The following is an 18,373-nucleotide window of genomic DNA, read 5'->3' as shown; positions in this document are numbered from 1 at the left end:
TCCATCTGAAACAGATACTTTTATCATACTACTTTTATTATTATTTTTACACCCCTCTTTCCCCTCTCTGTTTGTCTGTCTTGTGTGTGTTTGTGTGGAGGGTGGGCTGAGTTAACAAAGGGGGGTTAGGAATTAGATAATAGTTAACTCATAGAATATACAGTGCAGAAGGATGCCATTTGGCACATCGAGTCTGCACCGGCTCTTGGAAAGAGCACCCCACCCAAGCCCACACCCCTACCCTAGCCCCATAACCCAGTAACCCCACACAACATTAAGGTCAATTTTGGACACGAAAGGCAATTTAGCATGGCCAATCCACCTAACCTGCACATCTTTGGACTGTGGGAGGAAACCGGAGCACCCGGAGGAAACCCACGCACACACGGGGAGAACGTGCAGACTCCGCACAGACAGTGACCCAAGCCAGGTATCGAACCTGGGACCCTGGAGCTGTGAAGCAATTGTGCTAACCACTATGCTACCGTGCTGCCCTAAGCAGCCCTACCGTGCTGCCCTTAACCAGTTGCATTTGCTGCCTATTTAATTATAATGTGGAGGTGCCGGCGTTGGACTGGGGTGAGCACAGTACGAAGTCTTACAACACCAGGTTAAAGTCCAACAGGTTTGTTTCGATGTCACTAGCTTTCGGAGCGCTGCTCCTTCCTCAGGTGAATGAAGAGGTCTGTTCCAGAAACACATATATAGACAAATTCAAAGATGCCAAACAATGCTTGGAATGCGAGCATTAGCACGTGATTAAATCATAAACCCCCAGCAATGGGCTGCACACAGGATTACACCACCCTCTACTGGATCACACACATTTACTGGATGATGCGCACTGGATCACATCCCTTTGCATACACTGGATAACACCCCATTCACTTGGTCACATCTGCACTGCATCACATTGTTTCACTGGATCACAACCCCACTGGATCACACCTTTACTATATTACACCAAAACTGGATCATGAAGCGATACTTGTTCACACACACACTGGATCACAACCCTTCACTTGGTCACACATACTTTAGGTCACAACCTTCACTTGATTACACCCACACTGGATAATGCCCAATCACATGATTACACACAAGATTACAGTCCTTCCATAATCATATACACTGGACCATAACACTTCACTAGATCACATACATACTGGAACACATTCCTTTACTACATCATGTCCACATAGGATCATATATGCTCTGGTCACACCTACACCTGCTCACATCTATTCACTAGATCACATCCACATTGGACCACATGGCTCCACTAGATTATACCAAACACTGGGTACACATCTTTATTTGATCACATCCACACAGGATCACATCCATTCACTTGATCGCACACTGGATCACACCCCCTCACCTGATCGCATCCATTCGCCAGATCACACATACACTAGATCACATCCCACATTTGGTCACACTGGATCACATCCCTCACTCTATCACACATTAGATCACGTACAATTCATGTAATCATGTCCATATCCCATTCACTTGATCACACCCACACTGGATTACACCCAATCACAAGATCACCCCACACTGGATCACACCACATCACTAGATCACATTTGCATGGAATTCCATTCCATTCACTTGATCACATCCCCACTGGAGCACATCACTTCACTATATCATGTCCACATGGGATCACATCCACTCACTTGATCACCCTCACTGGATCACACCCAATCACAAGATCACCCCACACTGGATTATGCCCATTCACTAGATCACATGCATACACACACACTGGACCACACCCCTTCACTAGATCACATCCACGATGGATCACATCCCTTCACTGGAATTTGAATTAAATTTGATTTATTGTACAGTGAAATGTATTGTTCTGCGTAGTCCAGACAGATCATTCCATCCATTAAAAAACATAGAACATGCATAAATACACAATGCAAATACATAGGTACTGGCATCGGGTGAGCATATGGAGTGTTGTACTACTCAGTAGAGATGATGTGTGAAGAGATAGTTCAGTCCATAAGATAGTGATTCATGAGTCTGGTAGCAGCGGGGAAGAAGCTGTTTTTGAATCTGTAAGGTCTTGTTCTCAGACTTTCTTTGTCTCCTTCCCGATGGAAGAGGTTGGAAGAGAGAATAACCGGGTGGGAGGGGTCTCTGATTATGATTTCCCAAGGCAGCGGGAGGTGTAGACAGAGTAAATGGATGGGAGTTCCGGACCTGGAGAAAGGAGGCCTGATAATGGGAGGGGACTTCAATACAGTGTTGGGTCCAGCACTGGACCGCTCCAAATCAAGGACTGGAAAGAGGCCGGCGGCGGCCAAGGTACTTAGGGGGTTTATGGATCAGATGGGGGGAGTGGACCCATGGTGGTTTGCAAGGCCGCAGGCCAGGGAATTTTCTTTCTTCTCCCATGTACACAAAGCCTACTCCCAGATAGATTTCTTTGTTCTGGGTAGGGCGTTCATCCCGAGGGTGGAGGGGACGGAGTATTCGGCTATAGCCGTTTCGGACCATGCCCCGCACTGGGTGGAACTGGAGCTGGGAGAGGAGAGGGACCAACGCCCGTTGTGGCGGCTGGACGTGGGACTGCTGGCGGACGAGGTGGTGTGTGGGAAGGTGAGGGGGTGTATCGAAAGGTACTTGGAGGCCAACGACAACGGGGAGGTGCGGGTGGGGGTGGTATGGGAGGCGTTGAAGGCGGTGATCAGGGGAGAGCTAATTTCCATTAGGGCTCATAGGGAGAAGACAGAGGGTATGGAAAGGGAGAGGTTAGTGGGAGAGATTTTGAGAGTGGACAGGAGATACGCAGAGGCGCCGGAGGAAAGATTACTTGGGGAAAGACGATGGCTCCAGACGGAGTTTGACCTGTTGACCACAGGGAAGGCGGAGGCACAGTGGAGGAAAGCGCAGGGGGCGACCTATGAGTATGGGGAATAGGCTAGTCGGATGCTGACACACCAGCTTCGTAAGAGGATGGCAGCGAGGGAAATAGGGGGAGTCAAAGATGGAAGGGGAGCCACGGTTCGGAGTGCGACGAAAATAAACGAGGTATTCATGGCCTTTTATGAAGAGCTGTACAGATCCCAGCCCCCAGCGGGGGAAGAGGGGATGAGACGATTCCTAGATCAGCTGAGATTCCCGAGGGTGGAGGAGCAAGAGGTGGCTGGTTTGGGGGCACCAATTGGGTTGGAGGAGCTGAGCAAGGGTTTGGGGAGCATGCAGGCGGGGAAGGCCCCGGGGACCGGACGGATTCCCGGTGGAGTTCTACAGGAAGTACGCAGACCTGTTGGCCCCGCTACTGGTGAGGACCTTTAATGAGGCAAGAGATGAGGGAACCCTGCCCCCGACAATGTCGGAAGCGACAATTTCTTTGATCCTAAAGCGGGACAAGGACCCACTGCAATGTGGATCGTACAGGCCGATCTCGCTCCTCAATGTGGATGCAAAGTTGCTGGCAAAAGTGCTGGCCACGAGGATCGAGGACTGTGTCCCGGGGGTAATCCACGAGGACCAGACGGGATTTGTAAAGGGCAGGCAACTAAACACCAATGTGCGGCGGCTCTTAAACGTGATAATGATGCCGTCGGAGGAGGGAGAGGCGGAGATAGTGGCAGCTATGGACGCGGAGAAGGCCTTTGACCGAGTAGAGTGGGAGTACCTCTGGGAGGTGCTGCGAAGGTTTGGGTTCGGGGTAGGGTTTATCAATTGGGGTTAAGCTCCTTTACAGAGCCCCGATGGCGAGTGTAGTGACGAACCGGCGGAGGTCGGAGTACTTTCGACTGTACCGAGGGACGAGGCAGGGGTTCCCCCTGTCCCCCCCGTTGTTCGCATTGGCGATCGAACCATTGGCCATGTCATTGAGGGAGTCTAATAAATGGACGGGGGTGGTCCGAGGGGGAGAAGAGCATCGGGTGTCGCTATATGCGGATGACCTGTTACTGTACGTGGCGGATCCAATGGAGGGGGGTGGTGGAGGTCATGCAGACTCTAAGGGAGTTTGGGGAGTTTTCGGGCTATAAGCTCAATGTAGGGAAGAGTGAGCTCTTTGTATTACAGGCGGGGGACCAAGAAAGAGGGATAGGGGACCTACCGCTGAGGAGGGCGGAGGGGAGCTTTCGGTATCTGGGGATCCAGATAGCCAGGAGTTGGGGGACCCTTAATAAACTGAATCTGACGAGGTTGGTGGAGCAAATGGGAGGAGGATTTCAAAAGATGTTACCGCTCTCGCTGGCGGGTAGAGTGCAGTCGGTCAAAATGGTGGTCCTTCCGAGGTTTCTGTTTGTGTTTCAGTGCCTTCCCATCGTGATCACTAAGGCCTTTTTTAAGAGAGTAGGCAGGAGTATTATGGGGTTTGTGTGGGCGAATAAGACCCCGAGAGTAAGGAGAGGGTTCCTGGAACACAGTAGGGACCGAGGAGGGTTGGCGCTGCCAAACCTGGGGAGCTACTACTGGGGCAGCAAATGTGGCGATGATCCGCAAGTGGGTTATGGAGGGAGAGGGGCGGCATGGAAGAGGATGGAGATGGCGTCCTGTAAAGGAACGAGCCTGGGGGGCGTTGGTGACTGCACCGCTGCCGCTCTTGCCGACAAAGTATACCACGAGCCCGGTGGTGGCAGCAACGCTAAGGATCTGGGGCCAGTGGAGACGGCACCGGGGTGCAACGGGAGCATCGGTGTGGTCCCCGATCAGGGGTAACCACCGGTTTGTCTTCGGGGAAGATGGACGGGGGGTTCCAGAGCTGGCATCGGGCGGGGATTGGAAGAATGGGGGGACCTGTTCATCGACGGGACGTTTGCGAGCCTAGGGGCACTGGAGGAGAAGTTTCGAGTTACCCCCGGGAAATGCCTTTAGGTATATGCAGGTGAGGGCTTTTGTGAGGCGACAGGTGAGGGAATTCCCGTTGCTCCCGGCACAAGAAGTTCAAGACAGGGTGATCTCGGGTGTATGGGTCGGGGAGGGCAAGGTGTCGGAAATACACCAGGAGTTGAAAGAAGAGTGGGAAGCGCTGGTAGAAGAGTTGAAGGGTAAATGGGAGGAGGAGCTGGGGGAGGAGATCGAGGAAGGTCTGTGGGCTGATGCCCTGGGTAGGGTTAATTCCTCCTCCTCGTGTGCCAGGCTCAGCCTGATACAATTTAAGGTGGTCCACAGAGCGCACTTGACGGCGGCGAGGTTGAGTAGATTCTTTGGGGTAGAGGACAGATGTGGAAGGTTCTCAGGGAGCCCGGCGAACCATGTCCATATGTTTTGGTCATGCCCGGCACTGGAGGGGTTCTGGAGAGGAGTGGCGGGGAGCAATATCTCAGGTGGGTGAAAGTCCGGGTCAAGCCAAGCTGGGGGCTAGCAATATTTGGAGTAGTAGACGAACCGGGAGTGCAGGAGGCGAAAGAGGCCGGCATTCTGGCCTTTGCGTCCCTAGTAGCCCAGCGAAGGATCTTGCTAATGTGGAAGGAGGCGAAGCCCCCCCAGCCTGGATAAATGATATGGCTGGGTTCATAAAGTTGGAGAGGATTAAGTTCGCCTTGAGAGGGTCTGCGCAGGGGTTCTACAGGCGGTGGCAACCGTTCCTAGACTATCTCGCGGAGCGTTAGAGGAAGGTCGGTCAGCAGCATCAGCAACCTTGGGGGGGGGGGGGGGGGGGAGGGGGCGGGTGGAGGGATGTCCTGGGAGGCGGGGGGGGGGGGGGGGGCGGGGGGGGGGGGGGGGGGGGGACTGCCTAGGAGGGTGGATGAGCAAGAGATAACATGAAGGGTTGGGGAAACTGGCACGTACGGGTGAGGGCCAGTGTACAAAGCTGTGTAAATATATAATTTTGCCATGTATATATCTTGCTCTGCGCGATTTCACGGTTTTATTTGTTATGAGGGGGGGGGGGGGTTATTGTTTGTAAGGGAGAAAAATTGTGTTAAAAAACTTTAATAAATATATTTTTTTAAAAAGTAAATGGATGGGAGGCGGGTTTGCGTGATGGACTGGGCTGTGTTCACAACTCTAGTTGCTTACGGTCTTGGGCTAAGCAGTTGCCATACCAGTCTGTGATGCAGCCAGATAGGATGCTTTCTATTGTGCATCTGTAAACATTGGTTCGAGTCAATGTGGACATGCTGAATTTCCTTAGTTTCCTGAGGAAGTTTAGGTGCTGTTGTGCTTTCTTGGTTGTAGCGTCGACATGGGTGGACCAGGACAGATTGTTGCTGAGGTGCATACCAAGGAATTTGAAACTGTCAACAGTCTCCACCTCAGCACCATTGATGCAAATGGGGGTGTGTACAGTGCTTTGCTTCCTGAAGTCAATGACCAGCTCTTTAGTTTTGCTATAGTTGAGGGAGAGATTGTTTTCGTTACACTACACCAGTAGATTCTCTATCTCCCTCCTGTACTCTGACTCATCATTGTTTTAGATCCGACCCACTACAGTTGTATCAGCAGCAAATTTGTAGATGGAGTTGGAGCCAAATTTTGTCACATGATCACACTTACACTGGATTATGGACAGTCACCAGATCACACCAGCACTGGATCACACTCCTTTACTAGATCAACCCACACTGGATCACACCCCCATTTACTAGATCACACTTACACTTGATCACACCCCCTTCACTAGATCACACTCACATCGAATCATATGTACATTGGATCACACCCCATTCACAGATCACATGCACACTGGATCACACATGCACACACTCTGGATCACATTCCATTCACTAGATCATACCCACACTGGATTGCAGTCTCCACTAGATCACCCCCATACTGAATCAAATCCCATTCACTAGATAACACCAGCATTGGATCACTTCCTGTTCACCGGATCACATTCACATTGGATCACATCCTTTCACTATATCACACACACACTGGAGCATTTTCATACTGGGACCACACCTCTTTCACTGGATCACACTCACTGGATCACATGCCTTCACTAGAACATACTCACTCTGGGCCACATACATACTGGATCACTCGTGCACACACAGGATCACATACAATTCGCTGGATCACTCCCCGTGGATCACTTATTCCCACCGGACCACGTGTCATTTACTGGATCACACACTCACAGTGAATCACACATAGTGGATCACCCACGCACACTGGATCACTCAATGGATCCCTCACACACTGGACCACGCACTCACAGTGGGACCACACACTCAGTGGATCTCATTCACACTGGATTGCCCAGTGGACCCCTCGCACACTGGATCACACACTCAGTGGATCACTAGCACACACTGGGTCACATGTTCAGTGGATCGCTCACTCACACTGTACTGTATCACACACTGGTTCACTCACACACAGTGGGTCACCCACACACACTGGATCACTCACTCAAAGTGGATCACATGCATTCAGTGGATCATTCACTCACACTGGATCACACTCACTGGATCACTCAAACACTGGATCGCACAGAGTAAATCATTCACTGGCACTGGGTCTCACACACACGCACAGCAGATCACTCACAGTGCAGCACAGGCACTGTGGATTACTCATCCGCACTGGATCACTCACTCACATAGTTGATCACATACTCAGTGGATCACATATACACTGGATAACTCACACTGGATCACTCACTCACACTGGATCACTCACGTAGTGGATCACACACACCGTGGAGCAATTCGCACTTGATCACTCGCTGACACTGGATCGCACATACAGTGGATCCCTCACAGTGGATCCCTCACTCACACTGGATCACACACCCTGCCCACCCCCCCCTCCCCCCGCGCGGTGCGGGGCTGCCCACGTGACGGGCAGACGGTTGCTCCCCTCCCCCATGGCGGTCAGCAGGCCGATGGCGGCGAGTAGCTGGTACCGGTTCCTTGCGCCCGGACAGGTCGGCGAGAGCGGCTAGGTCTGGATATCAGAGACAGGGTGAGCAGCCTCCATTAAACAGCGTGGGGGAAATGTGGGCGAACCCCATCCCCGCCCACTGATCCGGGCCAAACCCCGCGGATCCGAGTTATACCGACTGCCCCTTCCTCCCCGACCCCACTCCCTGCCCGGCCTTCACCCCCTCCTCCAGTCCCAGGCTCTGCGGCCTCCCGCTCACTGCGGGCGCCAGGCCGCTTGGGAGGCCGCGGTGTCGGACAGGGGAAGCAGGCCTCGGGGGCCGGGCTTTCCTTGGATACGGCAACCGTGAGAGACAGAGGATGGGAGAGGGGGAATGGGGGTGTGAGGGGAGGATGGGAGAGGGGGAATGGGGGTGCGAGGGGAGGATGGGAGAGGGGGAATGGGGGGTGCGAGGGGAGGATGGGAGAGGGGGAATGGGGGGCGGGGAGGATGGGAGAGGGGGAATGGGGGGGCGGGGAGGATGGGAGAGGGGGAATGGGGGCGGGGAGGATGGGAGAGGGGGAATGGGGGTGCGAGGGGAGGGATGGGAGAGGGGGGGAATGGGGGGGCGGGGAGGATGGGAGAGGGGGAATGGGGGTTGCGAGGGGAGGATGGGAGAGGGGGAATGGGGGTGCGAGGGGAGGATGGGAGAGGGGGAATGGGGGTGCGAGGGGAGGATGGGAGAGGGGGAATGGGGGCGGGGAGGATGGGAGAGGGGGAATGGGGGTGCGAGGGGAGGATGGGGGAATGGGGGTGCGAGGGGAGGATGGGAGAGGGGGGAATGGGGGTGTGAGGGGAGGATGGGAGAGGGGGAATGGGGGTGTGAGGGGAGGATGGGAGAGGGGGAATGGGGGTGCGAGGGGGAGGATGGGAGAGGGGGAATGGGGGTGCGAGGGGAGGATGGGAGAGGGGGAATGGGGGTGCGAGGGGAGGATGGGAGAGGGGGAATGGGGGGGCGGGGAGGATGGGAGAGGGGGAATGGGGGTGCGAGGGGGAGGATGGGAGAGGGGGAATGGGGGGTGCGAGGGGAGGATGGGAGAGGGGGAATGGGGGGTGCGAGGGGAGGATGGGGAGAGGGGGAATGGGGGAGCGAGGGGAGGATGGGAGAGGGGGAATGGGGGTGCGAGGGGAGGATGGGAGAGGGGGAATGGGGGGCGGGGAGGATGGGAGAGGGGGAATGGGGGTGCGAGGGGAGGATGGAGAGGGGGGAATGGGGGTGCGAGGGGAGGATGGGAGAGGGGGAATGGGGGTGTGAGGGGAGGATGGGAGAGGGGGAATGGGGGGCGGGGAGGATGGGAGAGGGGGGATGGGGGGCGGGGAGGATGGGAGAGGGGGAATGGGGGTGCGAGGGGGAGGATGGGAGAGGGGGAATGGGGGGTGCGAGGGGAGGATGGGAGAGGGGGAATGGGGGTGCGAGGGGAGGATGGGAGAGGGGGAATGGGGGTGCGAGGGGAGGATGGGAGAGGGAATGGGGGTGCGAGGGGAGGATGGGAGAGGGGGGAATGGGGGTGCGAGGGGAGGATGGGAGAGGGGAATGGGGGGTGCGAGGGGAGGATGGGAGAGGGGGAATGGGGGTGCGAGGGGAGGATGGGAGAGGGGGAATGGGGGTGCGAGGGGAGGATGGGAGAGGGGGAATGGGGGTGCGAGGGGAGGATGGGAGAGGGGGAATGGGGGTGCGAGGGGGAGGATGGGAGAGGGGGAATGGGGGTGCGAGGGGAGGATGGGAGAGGGGAATGGGGGTGTGAGGGGAGGATGGGAGAGGGGGAATGGGGGTGTGAGGGGAGGATGGGAGAGGGGGAATGGGGGTGTGAGGGGAGAGGGGGAATGGGGGTGTGAGGGGAGGATGGGAGAGGGGGAATGGGGGTGTGAGGGGAGGATGGGAGAGGGGGAATGGGGGTGTGAGGGGAGGATGGGAGAGGGGGAATGGGGGTGTGAGGGGAGGATGGGAGAGGGGGAATGGGGGTGTGAGGGGAGGATGGGAGAGGGGGAATGGGGGTGTGAGGGGAGGATGGGAGAGGGGGAATGGGGGGTGTGAGGGGAGGATGGGAGAGGGGGAATGGGGGTGTGAGGGGAGGATGGGAGAGGGGGAATGGGGGTGTGAGAGGGGGAATGGGGGTGTGAGGGGAGGATGGGAGGGGGGAATGGGGGTGTGAGGGGAGGATGGGAGGGGGGAATGGGGGTGTGAGGGGAGGATGGGAGAGGGGGAATGGGGGTGTGAGGGGAGGATGGGAGAGGGGGAATGGGGGGTGTGAGGGGAGGATGGGCGAGGGGGAATGGGGGTGTGAGGGGGAATGGGGGTGTGAGGGGGAATGGGGGTGTGAGGGGGAATGGGGGTGTGAGGGGGGAATGGGGTGTGAGGGGGGAATGAGGGTGTGAGGGGGGAATGAGGGTGTGAGGGGGGAATGGGGGGTGTGAGGGGGGAATGGGGGTGTGAGGGGGAAGTGGGGGGGTGTGAGGGGGAGTGGGGGGGTGAGGGGGAAGTGGGGGGAATGGGGGTTGTGAGGGGGAAGTGAAGGGTGTGAGGGGGAATGGGGGTGTGAGGGGAAGTGGGGGAATGGGGGTGTGAGGGGGAAGTGAAGGGTGTGAGGGGGGAATGGGGGTGTGGAGGGGTAAGTGGGGGAATGGGGGGTGTGAGGGGGAAGTGGGGGGGTGTGAGGGGGAAGTGGGGGGGGTGAGGGGGAAGTGGGGGGAATGGGGGTGTGTGGGGGAAGTGAAGGGTGTGAGGGGGAAGTGGGGGGAAATGGGGGGGAATGGCGGGTGTGGGGGGGAATGGGGGGGTGTGAGGGGGGGAATGGGGGGTGTGAGGGGGGAATGGGGGTGTGAGGGGGAATGGGGGTGTGAGGGGGAATGGGGGTGTGAGGGGGAAGTGGGGTGTGAGGGGGAAGTGGGGGGGAATGGGGGGTGAGGGGGGAAGTGGGGGGGGATGGGGGTGTGAGGTGGGAAGAGGGGATGGGGTGTGGGGGGATGGTGGGATTGGGTGGTGGGGGAATGGGAGAGGGGGGGGGAATGGGGGTGTGAGGGGGGGGAATGGGGGTGTGAGGGGGGGAATGGGGGTGTGAGGGGGGGGGGGGGGATGGGGGGTGTGAGGGGGGAGGGGGGGGTGGGGGTGTGGGGGGAGGGGGGGATGGGGGGGGGAGGGGGGATGGGGGTGTGAGGGGGGGATGGGGGGGGGGGAGGGGGAGGGGGGGAATGGGGGTGTGAGGGGGAGGGGGGGAATGGGGGGTGTGACGGGGGAGGGGGGGAATGGGGGGCGTGAGGGGGAGGGGGGAATGGGTGTGTGAGGGGGAGGGGGGAATGGGGGGTGTGAGGGGGAGGGGGGGGATGGGGGGTGTGAGGGGGAGGGGGGGATGGGGGTGTGAGGGGGGAATGGAGGGGGGAATGGGGGGGAGGGGGGGAATGGGGGGTGTGGGGGGAATGGGGGTGGGAGGGGGGGGAATGGGGGTTGGGGGTGGGTGGGGGAGGGGGGGGGGAATGGGGGTGGGTGGGGGGAGGGGGGGAATGGGGGTGGGGGGGGATGGGTGTTGGAGGGGGGAATGGGGGTTGGAGGGGGGAATGGGGGTGGGAGGGGGGGGGAATGGGGGGGGGATGGGGGTGTGGGGGGAGGGGGGGGATGGGGGTGTGAGGGGGGGTGGGGGGTGAATGGGGGTGGGAGGGGGGGGGGGGTGATGGGGGTGGGAGGGGGTTGGGGGTGGGAGGGGTGGGGGGGGTGGGGGTGGGAGGGGGAGGGGGGGTGATGGGGGGGGGAGGGGGTTGGGGGGGGAAGGGGGGATGGGGGTGTGAGGGGGGGGGGGGGGAATGGGGGTGTGAGGGGGGTAGGGGGGTGAATGGGGGTGTGTGGGGGGGGAATGGGGGTGTGAGGGTGGAAGGGGGGAATGGGGGGTGTGGGGGGGGGGGGGAATGGGGGGTGTGGGGGGGAATGGGGGTTTGGGGGGATGGGGGGGGTGGGGGGGTGGGGGGGGAATGGGGTGTGAGGGGGGGGTGGGGGGGGAATGGGGGGGAGGGGGGAATGGGGGTGGTGAGGGGGGGGGGGGGGAATGGGGGTGTGTGGGGGGGGGGGGGATTGGGGGGTGGGGGGGGGAATGGGGGGTGTGAGGGGGGAATGGGGGTGTGGGGGGAGGGGGGGAATGGGGGGTGTGGGGGGGAAGGGGGTGTGAGGGGGGGAGGGGGGGAATGGGGGTGTGAGGGGGTTGGGGGGGGGTGGGGGTGTGAGGGGGGGGGGGGGGGAATGGGGGTGTGGGGGGGGAATGGGGGGTGTGAGGGGTTGGGGGTGTGTGGGGTGGAATGGGGGTGTGTGGGGGGGGAATGGGGGTGTGAGGGGGGGATGGGGGTGTGAGGGGGGGAATGGGGGTGTGAGGGGGGGATGGGGGTGGGTGTGGGGGGGAATGGGGGTGTGAGGGGGGGAATGGGGGTGTGGGGGGGGAATGGGGGGTGTGAGGGGGAGAATGGGGGTGTGAGGGGGAGAATGGGGGTGTGGGGGGGGTGGGGGAGAATGGGGGGGGTATGGGGGGGGTGGGGGGGGAATGGGGGGGAGGGGGAATGGGTTGGGGGGAATGGGGGGAGGGGGATGTGAGAGGGGGGAATGGGGTGTGAGGGGGGAAGGGGGGGTGTGGGGGAGGGGGGGTTGGGGTGTGAGGGGGAATGGGGGGTGTGGGGGGAGGGGGATGGGATGGGGGGAATGGGGGGAGGGGGGTATGGGAGTTGGGGGGTATGGGGTGTGAGGGGGAAGGGGGGAGAGGGGGGATGGGGGGTGTGGGGGAATGGGGGTGTGGGGGGATTGGGGGTGTGGGGGGAATGGGGGTGTGGGGGGGAATGGGGGTGTGGGGGGGAATGGGGGTGTGGGGGGAATGGGGGTGTGTAGGGGGAATGGGGGGAGAGGGGGGGATGGGGGGTGGGGGATGGAGGGGAGAGGGGGGGGGAATGGAGGTGTGAGGGGGAATGGGGGGAGAGGGGGGAATGGAGGTGTGAGGGGGAATGGGGGGGGAGGGAGGATGGGGTGTGAGGGGGAATGGGGGGGGGGGAATGGGGAAGGGGGAATGGGGAGGGGGGACGGGGTGTGGGGGGAGGGGGGAAGTGTGGGGGTGGGGGGTTGGGGGTGTGAGGGGGATGGGTGTGGGGGAATGGGGGGGGGTGTGGGGGGAATGGGGGTGTGAGGGGGAATGGGGGGAGAGGGGGGAGGGGGGTGTGAGGGGGAATGGGGGGGGAGGGGGGGAGGGGGAATGGGGGAAGGGGGAATGGGTGAGGGGGGAACGGGGTGTGAGGGGGAAGGGGGGGTGTGGTGGGAGGGGGGGAATGGGGGGTGTGAGGGGGAATGGGGGGTGTGAGGGGGATTGGGGGGTGTGAGGGGGAATGGGGGTGTGAGGGGGGAATGGGGGTGTGAGGGGGATGGGGGGTGTGAGGGGGAGTGGGGGGATGGGGGTTGGGGGGGGCATGGGGGGAGGGGGGGTCATGGGGGAGAGAGGGGGGAATGGGGTGAGAGGGGGGAATGGGGGAGGAGGGTGGGAATGGGGAGAGTGGGGGATTGGGGAAGTGAGGGGGAATGGGGGAGAGAGGGGGGAATGGAGGGGGAGGGGGGAATGGAGGTGTGAGGGGGAATGGGGGGGAGTGGGGGGATGGAGGTGTGAGGGGGAATGGGGGGGAGAGGGAGGAATGGAGGTTGTGAGGGGAATGGGGGTGTGAGGAGATGGGGGGAGAGGGGGAATGGGGGTGTGAGGGACGGGGGGAGAGGGGGGATGGAGGTGTGAGGGGGAATGGGGGGAGAGGGGGGGAATGGGGGGAGGGAGGAATGGAGGTGTGAGGGGAATGGGGGTGTGAGGGGGAGGGGGGAGAATGGGGGGGAGGGGGGGGGGAAGGGGAGGGGAGGGGGAGAATGGGGGGGAGGAGAGGGGGGAAGGGGGAGGGGAGTGGGTGAATGGGGGAGAGGGGAATGGGAGTTGAGGGGGGGAGAGAGGGGGGATGGGGGGGAGAGGGGGGGAATGGGGGGAGAGGGGGAATGGGGGGTGTGGGGGGAATGGGGGTGTGGGGGGAGAGGGATGGGAGGAGTGGGGGAATGGGGGGAGAGGGGGGGAATGGGGGGAGTGGGGGGGAATGGGGGTTGTGAGGGGGTATGGGGGTGTGTGGGGGGGGGAGGGGGAATGGGAGGAGAGGGGGGTAATGGGGAGGGTGGAGAGGGGAATGGGAGGAGAGGGGGGTAATGGGGGAATGGGGGGGGGAGGGGGTAATGGGGGAATGGGAGGAGAGGGGGGGAATGGGGGTGTGAGGGAATGGGGGAGAGGGGTATGTGAGGAGGAGAGGGGGGAATGGGAGAAGGGGAGGAGTGGGGGGATATAGGGGTGAGAGGGGGGAATGGGGGGGAGAGGGGGAATGGGGGGGAGAGAGGGAATGGGGGGGGAGAGGGGGAATGGGGGGGAGAGGGCGAATGGGGGGGAGAGGGCGAATGGGGGGGGAGAGGGGGAGGGGGCATGGGCATGGGGGGGAGAGGGGGCATGGGGGGGAGAGGGGGCATGGGGGGGAGAGGGGGAATGGGGGTGCGGGGGGGAGAGGGGGAATGGGGGTGCGGGGGGGAGAGGGGGAATGGGGGAAGAGGGGGAATGGGGGGAGAGGGGGAATGGGGGGCGGGGAGGATGTGAGGGGGTATGGGGAAGGGACGGAATGGGGGGGGAGAGGACGGAATGGGGGGGCCGGGAGGATGGGAGAGGGGGAATGGGGGGGGTTGTGGAGGATGTGAGGGGGAATGGGGTGGGGAGGATGTGAGGGGGAATGGGGGCGGGGAGGATGTGAGGGGGAATGGGGGAGCGGGGAGGATGTGATGGGGAATGGGGGGCAGGGAGGATGTGAGAGGGGGAATGAGGAGGAATGGGGCGGGGAGGATTGGAGAGGGAATGGGGGGGGGTTAGGGGGAATGAGGGGGAATGGGGGCGGGGAGGATGGGAGAGAGGGAATGGGGTTAGGGGGAATGGGGGGGAATGGGGGGCGGGAGGATGGGAGAGAGGGAATGGGGTGGGAGAGGGGGAATGGGGTGGGAGAGGGAATGGGGGAGAGGGGGAATGTGGGGCGGGGAAGATGTGAGGGGGAATGGGGGTGGGCGGGAGGAGAGGGGGTGGGCAGGGGGAGAGGGGGAATGGGGGTGTGGGGAGGAATGTCGGCCGGGGGAGGATGTGAGGGGGAATGGGGGCGGAGCGGGGGAATGGGGAGGCGGGGAGGATGTGAGAGGGGGAATGGGGGGGCGGGGGAATGGGGGGCGGGGAGGAATGGGGGGCGGGGAGGTTGTGAGAGGGGGAATGGGGGCGGGGAGGATGTGAGAGGGGGAATGGGAAGGAGATGGGGAATGAGGGGAGAGGGGGAATGGGGGGGCGGGGAGGAGGGGAGAGGGGGAATGGGGGGGCGGGGAGGATGGGAGAGGGGGAATGGGGGAGGATGGGCGAGGGGGAATGGGGCTGGGGAGGAATGGGGGGCGGGGAGGAATGGGGGGCGGGGAGGATGTGAGGGGGAATGGGGGGAGAGGGGTAATGGGGCGAGAGGGGGAATGGGGGGGAGAGGGGGAATGGGGGGCGGGGAGGATGGAAGAGGTGGAATGGGGGGGCGGGGAGGATGGGAGGGGGGAATGGGCGGGAGAGGGAATGGGGGAGAGGGCGAATGGGAGGAGAGGGGGAGAGAAGAAATGGGGGGGGCGGGGAGGATGTGAGAGGGGGAATGGGGGAGAGGGGGAATGGCGGGGCATGGAAGATGTGAGGGGGAATGGGGGGGTGGGGAGAATGAGAGGGAATGGGGAGAGGGTGGAATGGGGGGGAGGGGAGGATGGGAGGGGGGAATGGGGGGGAGAGGGCGTATGGGAGGAGAGGGGGAGAGAAGAAATGGGGGGGGCGGGGAGGATGTGAGAGGGGGAATGGGGGAGAGGGGGAATGGGGGGGCATGGAAGATGTGAGGGAATGGGGGGGCGGGGAGAATGAGGGGGAATGGGGGGGAGGGGCGAAAGTGGGGGGGCAAGTGGGGAGAGGGGGGGAAGTGGGGGAGAGGGGGGAATGGAGGTGGGGGAGGGGGAAATGGGGGTGTGAGGGGGGAATGGGGGTGTGAGGGGGGAATGGGGGTGTGAGGGGGGAATGGGGGTGTGAGGGGGGAATGGGGGTGTGAGGGGGAATGGGGGTGTGAGGGGGAATGGGGGTGTGAGGGGGAATGGGGGGGAGAGGGGGAATGGGGGTGTGGGGGGGAATGCGGGTGTGAAGGGGGAGGGAGGAATTGGGGTGTGAGGGGGAATGGGAGAGGGAGGAAGGGGGGGGTGAGGGGGAAGGGGGGTGTGAGGGGGGAATGGGGGTGTGAGGGGGGAATGGGGGTGTGAGGGGGAGAGGGGGAGAGGGGGGAATGGGGGTGTGAGGGGGAATGGGGGTGTGAGGGGGAATGGGGGTGTGAGGGGGAATGGGGGGGAGAGGGGGAATGGGGGTGTGGGGGGGAATGCGGGTGTGAAGGGGGAGGGAGGAATTGGGGTGTGAGGGGGAATGGGAGAGGGAGGAAGGGGGGGTGAGGGGGAATGGGGGTGTGAGGGGGGAATGGGGGTGTGAGGGGGGAATGGGGGTGTGAGGGGGAGAGGGGGGAATGGGGGTGTGAGGGGGAATGGGGGTGTGAGGGGGAATGGGGGTGTGAGGGGGAATGGGGGTGTGAGGGGGAATGGGGGTGTGAGGGGGAATGGGGGTGTGAGGGGGAATGGGGGTGTGAGGGGGAATGGGGGTGTGAGGGGGGAATGGGGGAGAGGGGGAATGGGGGGGGGCGGCGAGGATGTGAGAGGGGGAATGGGGGAGAGGGGGAATGGGGGGGCATGGAAGATGTGAGGGGGAATGGGGGGGTGGGGAGAATGAGAGGGAATGGGGAGAGGGTGGAATGGGGGGGAGGGGAGGATGGGAGGGGGGAATGGGGGGGAGAGGGCGTATGGGAGGAGAGGGGGAGAGAAGAAATGGGGGGGACGGGGAGGATGTGAGAGGGGGAATGGGGGAGAGGGGGAATGGGGGGGCATGGAAGATGTGAGGGGGAATGGGGGGGCGGGGAGAATGAGGGGGAATGGGGGGGAGGGGCGAAAGTGGGGGGGCAAGTGGGGAGAGGGGGGGAAGTGGGGGAGAGGGGGGAATGGGGGTGTGAGGGGGAAGGGGGGAGGGGGAAATGGAGGTGGGGGAGGGGGGAATGGGGGTGTGAGGGGGGAATGGGGGTGTGAGGGGGGAATGGGGGTGTGAGGGGGGAATGGGGGTGTGAGGGGGGAATGGGGGTGTGAGGGGGGAATGGGGGTGTGAGGGGGGAATGGGGGTGTGAGGGGGGAATGGGGGTGTGAGGGGGGAATGGGGATGTGAGGGGGGAATGGGGGTGTGAGGGGGAATGGGGGGGAGAGGGGGAATGGGGGTGTGGGGGGGAATGCGGGTGTGAGGGGGAAGGGGGAGGGAGGAATTGGGGTGTGAGGGGGAATGGGAGAGGGAGGAAGGGGGGTGTGAGGGGGGAATGGGGGTGTGAGGGGGGAATGGGGGTGTGAGGGGGAGAGGGGGGAATGGGGGTGTGAGGGGGAATGGGGGTGTGAGGGGGAATGGGGGTGTGAGGGGGAATGGGGGTGTGAGGGGGAATGGGGGTGTGAGGGGGGAATGGGGGTGAGAGGGGGGAATGGGGGAGAGAGGGGGGAATGGGGGAGAGAGGGGGGAATGGGGGAGAGAGGGGGGAATGGGGGAGAGAGGGGGGAATGGGGGAGAGAGGGGGGAATGGGGGAGAGAGGGGGGAATGGGGGAGAGAGGGGGGAATGGGGGAGAGAGGGGGGAATGGGGGAGAGAGGGGGGAATGGGGGAGAGAGGGGGGAATGGGGAGAGAGGGGGAAATGGAGGGGAGAGGGGGGAATGGAGGTGTGAGGGGGAGAGGGGGGAATGGAGGTGTGAGGGGGAATGGGGGGGGAGAGGGAGGAATGGGGGTGTGGGGGGGAGGAGAGGGGGAATGGGAGGGGAGGGTGGAATAGGGGGGTGGGAGAAGGGGGAGAGGGGGGAATGGGAGGAGAGGGGGGAATGGGAGGAGAGGGGGGAATGGGAGGAGAGGGGGGAATGGGAGGAGAGGGGGGAATGGGAGGAGAGGGGGGAATGGGAGGAGAGGGGGGAATGGGAGGAGAGGGGGGAATGGGAGGAGAGGGGAATGGGAGGAGAGGGGGGAATGGGAGGAGAGGGGGGAATGGGAGGAGAGGGGGGAATGGGAGGAGAGGGGGGAATGGGAGGAGAGGGGGGAATGGGAGGAGAGGGGGGAATGGGAGGAGAGGGGGGAATGGGAGGAGAGGGGGGAATGGGAGGAGAGGGGGGAATGGGAGGAGAGGGGGGAATGGGAGGAGAGGGGGGAATGGGAGGAGAGGGGGGAATGGGAGGAGAGGGGGGAATGGGAGGAGAGGGGGGAACGGGAGGAGAGGGGGGAACGGGAGGAGAGGGGGGAACGGGAGGAGAGGGGGGAACGGGAGGAGGGGGGGAACGGGAGGAGGAGGGGAATGGGAGTAGAGGGGGGGTAATGGGGGGAG

General features: G+C 62.1%; 1 protein-coding gene across 5 annotated transcripts in view; it reads left to right on the top strand.

Annotated features, from left to right (window-relative positions):
* The first annotated feature begins 7,754 nt into the window (after positions 1 to 7,754).
* Positions 7,755 to 18,373, top strand: part of phf3 (PHD finger protein 3) — a 190,992-nt gene continuing 180,373 nt past the window's right edge. Inside the window, exon 1 of one of the 5 annotated variants that reach the window (XM_072498390.1) lies at positions 7,755 to 7,902. The gene's annotated coding sequence lies outside the window, so the exon portion shown is untranslated. The remainder of the gene's footprint in view (positions 7,903 to 18,373) is intronic. The other 4 variants (XM_072498393.1, XM_072498394.1, XM_072498392.1 and 1 more) reach the window with 4 other exon arrangements.

The sequence above is a fragment of the Scyliorhinus torazame genome, chromosome 4 (assembly GCF_047496885.1).
Source record: "Scyliorhinus torazame isolate Kashiwa2021f chromosome 4, sScyTor2.1, whole genome shotgun sequence".
Taxonomy (NCBI): domain Eukaryota; kingdom Metazoa; phylum Chordata; class Chondrichthyes; order Carcharhiniformes; family Scyliorhinidae; genus Scyliorhinus; species Scyliorhinus torazame.
The sequence above is the reverse complement of the archived record's forward strand: the minus strand, read 5'-3'. Positions and strand labels throughout refer to the sequence as shown.